The sequence below is a fragment of the Camellia sinensis genome, chromosome 4, assembly GCF_055761805.1.
Source record: "Camellia sinensis isolate YWXY chromosome 4, ASM5576180v1, whole genome shotgun sequence".
NCBI classification, from domain to species: Eukaryota; Viridiplantae; Streptophyta; class Magnoliopsida; order Ericales; family Theaceae; genus Camellia; species Camellia sinensis.
Genome location: NC_138964.1, coordinates 40,663,448 through 40,677,684, shown reverse-complemented (window position 1 = coordinate 40,677,684; position 14,237 = coordinate 40,663,448). Strand labels below are relative to the sequence as shown.

Sequence of the window (14,237 nt, the reverse complement as noted above, 5' to 3'; positions counted from 1 at the left end):
ATTGTTCAATTTTAAGGGCAAATTTGTCAATTTAATAAAATATAAACTAATTTAACAAAAATAAATGTCAAAAAATATGTTTGAATTTTTAAAAATAAATTTTCTACCTACCAAAGATAAAATTATATAAAAATGATAAATCTTTTAGACATTTATTTATTTATTTATTTTCACCAAATTAATTTGTATTATGTGTTTGAATGATGATCATGTAATGAGTGGTTATTAAGTTTTTAATGTGTAATCCATATATTTAATATATGAATTTTTTTTAATTTTTAATTTTTTGATTTAATGGATTGTTTAATAATGATATCAAAATTGTCGCGATATGTGACTTTTGAAAAAATAAAAACTAATTTAATAAAAATAAAAGCAACCACCAATTACATAATTATCATCTAAACACATAATAAAAATTAATTTAGTAAAAATAAATAAATGTCTAAAAGATTTATCAATTTTACATAATTTTATTTTTAGTGGGTAGAAATAACTTTTTAAAATTCAAAAATATTTTTTTGACATTTATTTTTGTCAAATTAGTTTATATTTTATCAAATTGACGATTTTACCTTAGAAATTGAGCAATTATATATTCAATTGTTCTTATTTGGAACAAGAGTCAAAATTCAAAATCAAATGTGTCACAATTAAAAAGTCAAAAATAAAAATGATATAAGACTCAAACTATAAAGACCGTTAATGTAATACACCCTTAATCTAATTATTAATAGTGCATTAGACTTGTATACATGATATTACATTACAAATATACATTAGTTATGGAACTTATTGCCAACATTGTGTTGACAACATTTAAAACTTGATATAGGATTCGTTTGAAAAGCGGGTTAATTTTTGATTTTTTTTAGTTATTTTAGCTTGAGGCTAAAAAATTTGATTTGAGAAGGACTTTTGACTTTTTTGATTTTTTTTATGAAAGAAAGAAGGTAATGATTATGAGTTGGATGTGATATTTTGTCTTATTATATTAAAAAACCTATTTTATTTTTTATGGCTAAAATAGCCAAAAAAAACCCTGACTTTTGGCTTCCCAATCAAAGCCATAATATAAAAATGTGGTTAATCTAACATTATTGTTGATAAAACAGTCTTGATTTTCTCTTAAAGGAAGAGTTATTGTAAAACTTCCATCCAAAAAGACAAAAAAATAAAAAATCAAAAGATAAAAAATAAAAAATTTGTCTTTAGCAAAATAAATAAATAAATCTTATTTGACTCATTCCCCATTTCTAGTCTAAAGGCACTTTAAAGAAAATGACATCGAATATATAAATAAACCTTACTAATGTAGTTGAAAGCAATTAACTTGGGCCAAGCCATAGTTAGCTGCAACTGCAGCTTGCATTTCGTTCGCAACAATGCTACAAAACCCATAAATACTATTCAGAAACATCATTGTGTGGTTAAAATTCATCTAAGCCATGAAACCCACAATACAATAAATCAATCTTAGCCATGCACTAGTGCTCTGAACAGTTTTCATGGCAACTTTTTTTGGGTCCATTGCGTTAGTGTTTCGTTAGCAATGTCTTTCAAAACAAAAGCAGATGGCCCAAGATGAGAACAATTACTTTTCCAACATGGATTCAGTCTGGTGCTGTTAAAAAGCCATCTGTATTTACTAGATAAGATGGAGCATAACTATAAACCTTACATTTTTGGGTGCATATGCTGGTTACCAGAACACACTGAAACTACCCAGTTCATCTTCCCAAAATCATGATGTGCTGCTTCTTTTTGCCCCAAGTAGATCATCGCTTTCACTTTTTAAGATACACTGAAAGGATAATGAACAGATCCTATTTATGCCACAGAATTCTTCATCTTAGTTTCAGAAATTATGCTCTCATCAAGATGGCAATAGCCTCCCATTCTAAACTACATATCACATCCTGTTATGGCAACATTTGAAATCATCAGTCATTTTTAGCAATTCCACAGATATATGACGTAGCAAAGTAATTTATCCCCAAGATCAAAATGCTGTACATCTCTGAGATAAAACTGAGTATAGGAGAAAGAGAGAAGAAAAAACACATCACCGAGGGGTTCTGTCGGTCAATGTCAAAGCTGTTGATAGCACATGGTTCAGCCAAGAGTTCAATGGGTTCCTCACCTGTGCAAAGGAACAGTGTGAAACAAATCAACCACCAAACGAGAGGTTACATACTGTCTGAAGCAAGTACTCCTTTTGTAGAGGAGGCAAAAGTTTTGGATGGGTCAAAACGAAGTATGCACTTAAAAAACCTGACCATTTAATAAACAGGTTTAAGTGAGTTGGGTTGAATTTGGTACACAGGTATGGCAAATTAATCCAATCAACCCATTAACCTGACAAATTAACCAGATCAACCCAACAGCAACATGTATACAACTCATTTATAACCCGTTTATTTATATATTTTGATGAGAGTTTAAATGGGTGAAATAGGATGGATTTCCGGTTTCGGGTTAAGTGTGCCAGCTCTATCTTTTTGCCACAGAAAACAAGAAATATGAATTCGGCCACTTAAAGCCTTTCTACTAGAGCACTCAAATGGAAAAGGCCAGGTATGGCAACAAACTTCATACCTTGCTCAACAACAGCAAGGATTCCATCTTCTGAGCAGATTATAATAGGTAACACCCGTGATGTTGACATGTTACCAATGTTTGAAGAATAGCTGTCATACTAGACCTCCCAAATTTCACTCTCAGATAATGAGTGGGATTGAAACTCACCTGCTGCAACCCCAGAAAGAACTACTGGCTGCTGTTGCCACCGAAGATCCCATGCAAATACAGTACCAGAAGAGCCTCCTGTCTTCATGTAAACCAGCATAATAAATAAACAATCTCAAAAATTTTCTCAAGTCAGAACACAGAAAGACAACTTATTCGGTTTCCAAATAACCATGTAATCCAATAATTAAATGTGGAAGAATTTCAATGTGGTCACAAAATCCTTCGAATCATTACCCAGCATGAAATTTAAGCATGTAAACCAATATATTATCATGATCGGTCAAAATATTTAGCTTGCATTAAATTCATGAAGAATAATAGTTGAGAAATCAAAATTCATAGACTTTGACAAGCTAAGTTTAAGAAAGCGAATCATTCTAAACCCTTGGAAACAGAAATATATGCCATACAAACAATTTTAGTCAGAGTTGCTAGTATTTGCGTCAATACATAAACCTCAATGATCAGCAAGATGAACATCAACAAGCAACTAAACACAACCAGAGCTATCTTGGCTACTTAATCAGCAGACAATTAGAGGTCTTAGTTATCTCAAAAAAAAAAAAAACCTAATCAGTTGACTCAAGGACAGAATATCAGCATGCATCTGCAGCAGCAGTACAACAGCAAACTTCCTTATAGTGTGGCAATCAAATAAACCATATAATTATATAGCTGCCCAAACCCCTTATAAAACCACAATATGATATATTTTGATAAGATTTATTTCTAACACAAACAACGGCTTTACTTTATATTCCAAATCATCATCTTTATTATCTTTACCAAGTCATTGTTGAACGTTTTAGCAACTAAGAAAACTACAGACAAAGCATAACGATTATCAGCCACTGGATATTCCAAAAATACTGTAATTTTGCCCCCCCAAAAAAATATTAGGTGAAGGGAGAGAGAGAGAGAGAGAGAGAGAACAATGGGGGGATAGCTAAAACAAAACCAAATAGTTTATATACCCGTCCTAATGCCTCAGCATTTACATTCTAATGTTTTTAATTCTTGGACACTACATTATGCCCATGAGTTAAGCTTAGTGCATCAACTCTACATATTTTTATGAGAGGAATGAAGAATGAAAAGCAGCATCTTACAATACAAGTGTGTTTTCTTGATGGATGAATATCAATGGAGTGCACAATCCCAGAAGTAGTTTCATGAGCCCTACAACATTATTAATATGAAGAATCACATCACATCACATCACAACAAAAACAAACTGCTTCTACTCAGATGGACAGAGTTGAACCCAACTGTCAAAATATGCAGTTAAGATAGTGCAAACAGAACAAAAGGAAACACTGAATTTAGAAGCATAATAGAAACTCATCTAAGAAAATGACAACCACTTGAGAACATATTAAGCTTCAAGAAATTCCTACATTGGTATGTTCAAATTATCAACAAATTATGAACTCCTCATGATCCTTGCATGTGAAGCGTATCACCACCCATTTTTTCTCTTTTGTTTATTTTCCCAAAATCATAACTTTATTTGATAAGAAGCAAATTTTATCAGAACATATAGGAAATAGGTCCCCTTAACACATTAGAGCACAAAAAAACTACTGATTTTAGTTCAAATGAATAATATTATGGCTCCCAAACAAACAAACAAAAAAAAAAAAAAAAAAAAAATTAAAGAACCTGAGTGGAGACAAAATCATTCTCATAAAGAGCCGTGTTCAAAAAGGGGAATGAACGAAAATCTCACTAAAATGCTCTAATAAATGCTTTAACCTCGTGTATTGGCATCCAAAACTCTACTAGACATGAAAACATGATCAGTAGGTGACGATTGCCAAATTAGCTGAAACCTCCAAGTATATAAAATCACAGAACTCTTTGTACTCTCAAATATTACTTGCCAGCAAGTTACACTTACAACCAGATTGAACTAACCTAAAGCTCAAGTGATCACCCTTTAAAGCCAACCACATAAGCTTTAAACATTTCCGACCATTATCTAGAACACACCTTTAAACCCACCTCATATTGATAAATGTATGTAACTACATACCTTTAAGGTGTGTCAAGATGGGATCCAGATCCTCTCCAACACTTTCTTTATACAACCATCATCCAACACTTTATCCAAATATCACAAATGATAATGACTAGCTATTGAATTTTGATCAAGTGTTGAATGATGGTTGTATAAAGTAAGTGTTGGAACTGGAAAGGATCTTCCCCCAAGATGTACCCAAAATAAAGGTTCATTTTCGCATGGGGTAAGCAACTAATAGGCATGATAAATTTATGACATCTCTAGAATCCAAAGCCAAATTGAAGTAGGACTTGGAAAATTCGGCCTAAATTGTAGTTTTCACTAAGATAAAAGACAATAGTAGAGCAACCCATGCAATCTGCACAGGACTCTCACTGAAATATATTTCAGATTGACATTCCTTCCTAATTTTTAATTTAATATTTATCTCTACTTTTCAAAAAATGGGAAGATTCCCCAACCCTATCTCATGTTTTGACGCCTCTGCCTTCTTAATTTTATACTATTTTTTACCCATTTAGTTTTACTTATAAATAGGAGAAAAAGAACTAAAAACACAACGGAGATTGCTCCATACAAGGGTTGTAGGCCTTATACTAAAATTTTAATGAACAGAAAATTGAAAACTAGCTGCCTAGTAATACCCAGACTAATCAATGGGAACCATGCAATTGCAGGGAACCACAAGCAGAAAAGAGCCCCGACATAAATAATCATCCGTCCAAGGTTCTGAAAAGTGGTTGCGGTCGCCGTAACGGTAGCGGTGACACAGTTGCGGTTGCGGGGTGTAAAGGCTATAGCGTAACGGTTGCGGTAACCGGAACCGTGAATTTTTTTATTTTTCGCACAATTTGAAAAAAACTTACCGATACGCACATTTTTTTTTCATGATCATATTTATTGGGTTTTAAAATAAATATTGATCAATTTTTATAAATTTTTAAGTTTGATCCAATATATTTCATATTTTAAAATCACTATAAACTGAGTTTTTTACATTTTATTTTAATAATTAATGACTTTATATTATACAAAAAATCAATCACTAACTATTATATATAAGATAAACAATGACAAAAGTAAGAGAATAAATAAAAGCCTATATATATATATATATATATATATATATTAATCAAGCCAAATAGATAATGACCACACTTATTATTATTATTATTAAACAATATATAGATAAACACACACAAACAAAATGATTGAGTGATAGCAACTGAATAGAATAGTATAGGTCTTACAGATTCAACATATCAATAACATGTTCTTCATCTTTCCTTTTCTCTCTCTCTATCTCTTGTTCCTCTATCTTCCCTCTTCTCTCTGTATCTCTCTTCCCTCATTTTCAATTTTTTTTTTGTATTTTTTCGAAAGAAGCAATTCGGAACCATTACATAACGGTGCGTAACAGGCCGTTACGGCCGTTACAGCACCGTTACGACCGCTATAGCAGCCGCTACGGCCGATACACCTGTGAATCTCAATCACACTGCAAAAGCGGTCGTAACAGGTGGCGGTAACTACCGCAACCATTACGTAACGACGTTACGTAACGGTTGCGACCGCTTTTTAAAACCTTGCATCCGTCTCTTTTTAAATCTTTCCAAAAGGGAACAGGGATTAGGGATCTTGTCTCTCTTCGTTCATTTGTTTGGGAAATGGTAGGCCAAATTTTTTTAAAAAGTGTACACTGCAGACGATTGGGAAAGGATACTTTGAAGCATATTTCTAATCCCAACTCCATACTTTGAGGCCTTCACTACACATCATATAGACAAAACACACCCGCATACATTAATACATGTATTATTGCAGATAGATTGTACCCTTGTGACATCGGATGAGTCCTTGTTTCAACTCAAATATGGGCAGCAAATAAACATGATCAAGTCCAGACCTTGCCCATGCAAGTGACATGTATAATAACATTTGCCACATCTGAACCCAATTAGAACACATATTTTAGATATAATTTTACTATTATTCAAATAGGGAGACCAACAAGTTCTATGAGATCATTTTGAAGAGAGAGTTTGCAAATTTGCATCTCAGGTTGAAAATGAGCTAGTCACGGACCTACTTGCCACTACTTCTATCCAGATTTTTGGATGAAACTACAATGTTTAAAATGAAATTTCTATGCAATAATTGTACAAAATGGAAAAAAAGAAATTGGTATTTGCTTACCAATTACCCTTGAACTGATAAGCTGGTCCTCCAGGCTTTCTCTGATCTCACCACTGAAGACTAAACCCCAATCCACCCGTGGCAAACTCCATCGGCGATGCCCACTTCGCCGTTGTATACGACACCAACCCATTGCTATCGAGAAACCGGCGGTGACTCCAATTCAAATTACCAACACTCACCAAATTCACCCCTCTCATCTTCCCCAACACTAACACACTCAGATCCATTTTCCTGCACATCAATACAAGAAATGGGTCCAACGTGCAATGTCTTCTCAGGTGCCGAAACCTCTCATTTGATCGACGCGTCGACCGGGACAACGAGCAAGACGTGGAGCGCGTTGGAGAATGTGGATGCGGCAATGAGGGGTTTGTGGAGGGTTTGAGAGACTTTGAGGGAGGAAATTCTTGAGGGTGAGGACCATGATGATTGGAGAGTTAGATTTGAGGGTTTGATCGGGTTAGAGAGTGGATTTCGATGGCGGAGGAGTTAGAGTTGGAGTCGAATACGGCGAGGACGACAAAGCGATCAAAGGCGGAGAGAGGTGGAAGCCAGCGGAGGGCATCGATGTATTTGGAGAGTGGGAGTCTGTGGACTTGGAGGGTCTCTGGTGTCTCGTTCACCGCCATGGCTAGGGTTTTGTAAAGTTTTTGGACACTACAGTGAACTGTGAAAGTGAGATGTGAGGTGCCGTTTGTTTGGGGTTATAGGGTGGTGTATGTTTGGGGTTATAGGGTGGAGATTGAGTTTGAAAGTGAGGTGGGATTTTTGTATGAAGTGTTTGTTTTGAGAGATGGGGAAGAGATTTTTAATCTCTTGGTATTAGTAAAGGCCTTGGAAGGGAGATTGGGAAGGAGGAGGTAGAGATGATATTAGGAAAATAGTGAGAGGTTTAGAAATTTTTTTTATTTTTTTTTATTTTTTATATATTGAGAATTTTTTTTAAAATATTAATGTTTAATTTTTTATATTTTTTTATTTGTTTTATTATTTTATATAAAAATAATTTAACAATTCCTACACTAACAATTATCATCAAAATAAACACAATTTTATAATCCCCTTACTATCAATCCCCACACTATTAATCCTCTCATTATGAATCCCCTCCATTCTATTTCTGAAAACAAACGGGGCCTATGGGGGGATAAATGAGTTACTGTTGTGAGTGGGTAATGCTGTTTGACAGACACACACACACACACAAAAAAAAAAAAAAAAAAAAAAAAAAAAAAAAAATTCATGTTGGAAAAGTGGATTTGTATTTGGTCCTTTTTTATATCTTGGCTCAATATTGTGTATTAGCTTCTCCATTTTGGCTTCATGGATCTATGTTCATTTTGGCTTTGTTGGGTCTATTTTATGGCTATTCTAGCCCTTCCAAACCCTAATAATTTTTGTAGAAATAATACTAGATAATATAATTAGACAAAAAATTATGTACCAATAAAAAATTAAGAAGCTAAATCAGTAATATCACCCAAAAGAAATGAAGGATATTAATCTATGGGAACAGGCTATTTTAGTAATTTTTTGGCTTTTTACGAAAAGATGTGTAGAAAAGTAGAGAGATGATGTGATAACTTTTAGTAACTTTTTAATTTTTTGACTAAAATAGTCACTCTCCAAACGAGGCCTTATTATTCGATTCCTCTGATCTCACTCTTTTGGTAACATTTGGTAAAAAATAAAACGGCAATTGCTAATCAAACGGATCAATCACACAAAACACACCCTTATAGTTAGAAAATTGCAAATAAAATGAACACTAAGACAATTGTTGAACAAAAATGAATTACACTCCCCAATTAACATTCGGTAAAGCACTTGAATCATATACTTTTACCATCTCCTCTGGGTTTGGCCTTGGATAATTCAGTTTGAGTCATGATGTTCAAATTTAACACCTCGTTTGGTAACTGGGTTTGTTGAGATTTGGGGTTAAATTAGTTATTAAAAGGTTAATAAAATAAATTATTGTATTTTAAATATAATTATTATTTTTTTATAAAAATAAAAAAATTTAATTTTAAATTTAAATAATTAAAAAATCAATCCACTTACTAATCGAAACCTAAATATTAATTTTACGAAATTTGAAAGATTTGTGCAATGAAAATTTCTCGCTGCTTGAAATCCCTTAACCCAAACCTGCCCGACTCACAGGTGGAAGGCCATCTCTTCAAACCAAAGCCAACTCAGCAAGTCCCATTATCAATAGTTCTCACTAAATTATAAATTGACCTCAAAACCTGGAAAAATTACAAAACATTATAGATAGTTATAAAAAATTATATTTTCGTATAAATTTAAAATTAGTATTTATTTGTGTTTAATTACAAAATTTAGAACTGAAATAAAATTTAGTTTAAATTATATTTTTGAATAAGAAAGTAAATTCAATTGATCAAATTCTCATTTGATTATTATTTCAGGACAATCTATAACAAATTATAGTCAGAGAATTGATAGCATTAATTAAGGAAAAAATTTCCTTAGAAAAAGCCAGTGTAAATTACCAACTAAAGTTTTTACAAAAGTTAGGCCTCGTTTGGGAACATGCTAAGTAACTTTTTGACTATTTGGCTAAAATGTAAGCTAAAAAAAATTAGTATGTTTGGGATGACTTTTGACTTTTTATGAAAAGATGTGCAAAAAGTAGAGAGAAAATAGAATCTTTGACTTTTTCGTTTGGGTTGTTGGGGTTTTGGCTAATTTAGTAATTTTTTGGCTAAAAGGGAAGGTTCCCAAACGAGGCCTTAATATTAAATTAAATCTGCAAACCTTCAATTGAAATTGATATCACAGTCTGGTTTCTCTACCTTGCCAATAACATTTACATAAGTATTAAATATAGTAAAAAAGTAGAATCTCATAACTTAAATAATAATAATAATACTTGTTTACAATAATAATAGAACAAAATAATACCTTAATTAGGCTATTAAAAAAAATTAATGAAAAACATAGAACTAATCAATTCGAAATAATATATAAAATTAGACATTTTATACAAGATCTAGAAACAATGGCCAGTTTTGAAGAAAAACAAAAAAGAATTAGATCTATATCTCTATTCATATAAAGAAAATAATTAAATTAGTTTCGCTTGCAAACCAAAAAGATAATGGAGTTAAGAAATGGATGAAAAAAAAATGATAATGAAATAAAGTACAAAATTATATTAGAAATAGCTAAACAATTAGATATAGTAGATGAAGAAATAATAGAAGAAATAAATAATGAGAGAATAGAATTAGAACATATATATATATATATATATAAAGGGCAAATTACACAAATAGTCCCTATAGTTTGGGACTTGTGTCACTTTAGTCCCTGACTTTTCAATTGTGACACATTTGACCCTGAATTTTGAATCTTGTTCCAAATCAGGACAATTGAATATATAATTAGATTTTTCAACGGTAAAATTGTCAATTTGATAAAATATAAACTAATTTGACAAAAATAAATGTCAAACAAATATTTTTAAATTTTTAAAAATTATTTCTACCTACTAAAAATAAAATTATGTGAAATTGATAAATTTTTTAGACATTTATTTATTTATTTTTACCAAATTAATTTTTATTATGTGTTTGGATGATGATCATGTAAAATTAATTTTAAAAACTTAATCATGTAATTTTTATTTATTTTACATAATTTTATCATTAGTGGATAAAAATAATTTTAAAAAAATTAAAAATATTTTTTTGACATTTATTTTTGTCAAATTAGTTTATATTTTATTAAATTGATGATTTTACCCTTAAAAAATCTAATAATATTTTCAATTGTCCTTATTTGGAACAAGATTCAAAATTCAGGTTCATATGTGTCACAATTGAAAAGTCAGGGACCAAAGTGACACAAGTCCTAAGCTATAGGGACTATTAGTGTAATTAACCCATATATAAACAATAAGATTAATCAATTTGGGAGAAATTAAATACATTCCCTTTGAAGATTTAGAACAAACAATGAGAAATAGTTTTGTAGAAAAAAAAAAAAATAATAATGTCCTAGAAAACATCAAAGACATAGGAAAAGAAAAAGAAGATAATGCCTTAGAAGGGTTCGAATAGACTAATAACGTTAATAATATTGATATGTTAGTGGTAAAACAAGAAAAAAGTAGCTTATCCACCCCACCTAATCCAAATCATTTAGATTTTATAAACTTTACCAGACATCAACTAGAAGATGACACTAGAAATTAGGACTATAGAAGAAGAATGAGAAATTACAGTTATCTAAATAGATAATCATTTGCTAGGGGAGCACCCAATTATGCAAAATTTATCCGTAGAAAGGAAGTATTTTTAAGAGAAGTATCACTAAAACTAATAAGTAATACATGATATTTATTAGATATTGATTATACTACAAATACAAGTGAGGTAATAAAATAATAGAAGAAATGTATGCAACCATGTGCTAAATATCCATAACAACAACTAGAGCGCGCAAAGTTTTCTAAATTATATTGAACATAACTTCACGGGTATAGTAACAAGTTGATATGACAACCTGAGAGAAAGTGATAAAGAAAAATTAACAACAGAAATTACTGTAGAAGGTATGTTAAACCTATTTGTAAAATATATTGAAGATGTGTGATTGATAGTAGTGTAAGAGCATCTACAAGGTTTACTTTTTATTTTCCATTAAATTTGAGTAAAAATTTGGGTTCAACGCTAAATTTTTAATTTTTATCAAATAATCAATCAACCGAGAGGATGTTTGGGTGCTCGTCCGGCTTAATATAAATTTTCTTCAAAATTTCTCTAATTTGGTCATCCACCTAGTTGTTCAACTGGTTATTCACCGGTTGACTGGTTAGTCATTCATCTGGTCGTCCACCAACGACCACCTGTGAAGTTGGATGAAAGATTAAACGTTTTCTTGATTTGATGAAAAAAGTAGGACTCTATTCATTTGATACCAATTTAGTGAAACGGTTTGAACACCATTTTCACCAAATTTTCATCAAATTTAAATTTGATTAAAGATTTGAGTCTGAGTTAGAGATGGTCTAATGGAAGGTTTTGGCCTTAGATAATTCAGTTAGAGTTATGATGTTCAAATTTAAATATAAATTTAAGAAAATTTAAGAGACTTGTGAAATTCATAGTTTTGTTTTGTTGACTTGAATCGTTTACTTTGTAAAGTTTTTAGTGTATTTTACTCAAAAAAAAAAAAAAATTGAAATTGATCACATAATTGTAAGATTTTTATTTTATAATGTTTGTGTCTAAAAAATGAAGAAGCATGTTTTTCTAAATAGACCATCTATTTTTATTTTTTTAAACAAATATGATAAAATGTAAAAACTGCATTTATTAGATTGACATAATTTTTTTTTATAGATGATATATATGAAAAACCTTACAAAATAAACGATTTTGATCATTGAAACGAGTACAACTATTCAATGCTAAATTTTTAATTTTCGTCAAATAATTAGTTAACCGGGAGGATGTCAGGGTGGTCGTCCAACTTAATGTTAATTTTCTTCAGAATTTGTCCAATCCGATCGTCCACCCTGTTGTCCAGTCGGTCATCTATCCGATTGTCAATCAATGGTAATGTGATGGCCCTAATATGCGTATTATTTTTCTATGTTATTTTATTGGGCATAATTTGCATGATTATGTGCTTAATTGATATTTATCTATTTGTTTGTGAAATATCTGTTTGATTGTTGACTTAGAATTCGAAATTGAAAATCCAAACAGATTCAGAAACCGAAATTGATTAGTTCAATAGCGTAGTTGGAATATTTAGAACCATATGATAAATTTATTTAAAATTTAATTCAGATCAAAATAATTAGAATAAATTAAGTAAAATTGATTAGACTTAAGCTCAATTTATTAAGCCTAATCCTACTTAATTGGTTAAGCCTAATCCACCTATATATATATATATATATATATTGTAGACGTCCCCGAACGGCCCGGGAGGAACGAGCTCCCGTCCCGTTCATTTTGGGGTCACTACAGCTCAGGACTCTAAAATTGTCACGTTCTAAGTCTGAACCAAAGAGTCCAAATCCGGCAAATCGTTTTGAGAAAACAGATTTTTTGAAAGAAGTGCCAAACATGGACTGCTTTTCCAGATACAGAGTCGCCACCTAAATATTTTATTTTTGGGAAATTTAGGAAACCCTGACTCGTTGCCTAAGGCCACGTGTCCGTCATCACCAAAGTTGCCTCGGCTCGGGAACTTGGGTACGATTGGGGAAGGTCACTTTGTGAGCACCCCCGCTCGCCCGATCAAAGATCGGCCTCTACTAACCATGATATCTATTTTTGAAAACTTTGTGCGTTCTTGTTCCGGTTATTAGCCTAGATTTATTATGTGATGCGCACAGCATACAAGTATAGACCGGGTCGCCTGAATTGGAACAAAACATTTCATGCTTGTTTATTTGAAAGATGGTTTGCTACTTACAAGTAGGCTTAAAATGCAGATTTTGCCACCCTCAGGTGGGCTTAAGAAAATATGGTTTTGCCACTATCTAGTGGGCTTAAAACAAACAGTTGATGATTTATTCCAATCCAAGTAACCCAACCTTCACCCACAGGCATTCAGGCAGTTATATCACATAAGCAAATAGCCTCATGGTAAGCATGCTATTCATGGCAGTCACTCACACGCATGCAAGGATGCTAAGGCATAAAACTCACCGAGTACTCCAAGCCAAAACAGAAACTCATTAGAAATCATGCATGAATCCTAAGTATACAAAAATGCCTAATGCAACACATGCAAAAATGTAAATATAACAGGCTCGGCTATTCTAAACATGGCACATGGAATGCGACAACTAACATGTATTCAATTTGGAATTGAAAGTACAATGCAGTTAGTACGATGCGCCGAGCCCGGTGCATGCAAAAACAGATGAATGATGCAAACATGCTGTCATACTGTATGCTAATTGAAATATGCCCTAATCTAACCATCATAAGCTGGTAAATAAAAGGGAGAAAGATGTGGGGTTGGAAGACATACATCACACACATGCACACTTATTACAGTTATGCCCTCGCGCAGAGGGTCCGAATAAATAATACAGTCCCGAATGAAAGAATATTACAGTCCAAATATTACAGTCCAAATAATATACAAATTCCTAATTAATTTACGAGTTAACTAAGAAAACTGTAAAACTGGCGTGCAAGCCAGGGACTGCCTTGCTTCTGATGAATGATGTACATTTAGGCTGCCTTGCGCGGAAATCCACTGGGAT

General features: G+C 32.1%; 1 pseudogene across 1 annotated transcript; it reads right to left on the bottom strand.

The window, feature by feature from the left end:
- Positions 1 to 1,318: 1,318 nt before the first annotated feature.
- LOC145824596 (nuclear pore complex protein NUP43-like) lies at positions 1,319 to 7,679 on the bottom strand (annotated as a pseudogene). The gene is made up of 5 exons (XR_014366385.1): positions 6,971 to 7,679; positions 3,861 to 3,930; positions 2,599 to 2,830; positions 2,070 to 2,143; positions 1,319 to 1,919 (listed from the first exon to the last, which is right to left on the bottom strand). The product of XR_014366385.1 is annotated as a nuclear pore complex protein NUP43-like (transcript).
- Positions 7,680 to 14,237: the final 6,558 nt, after the last annotated feature.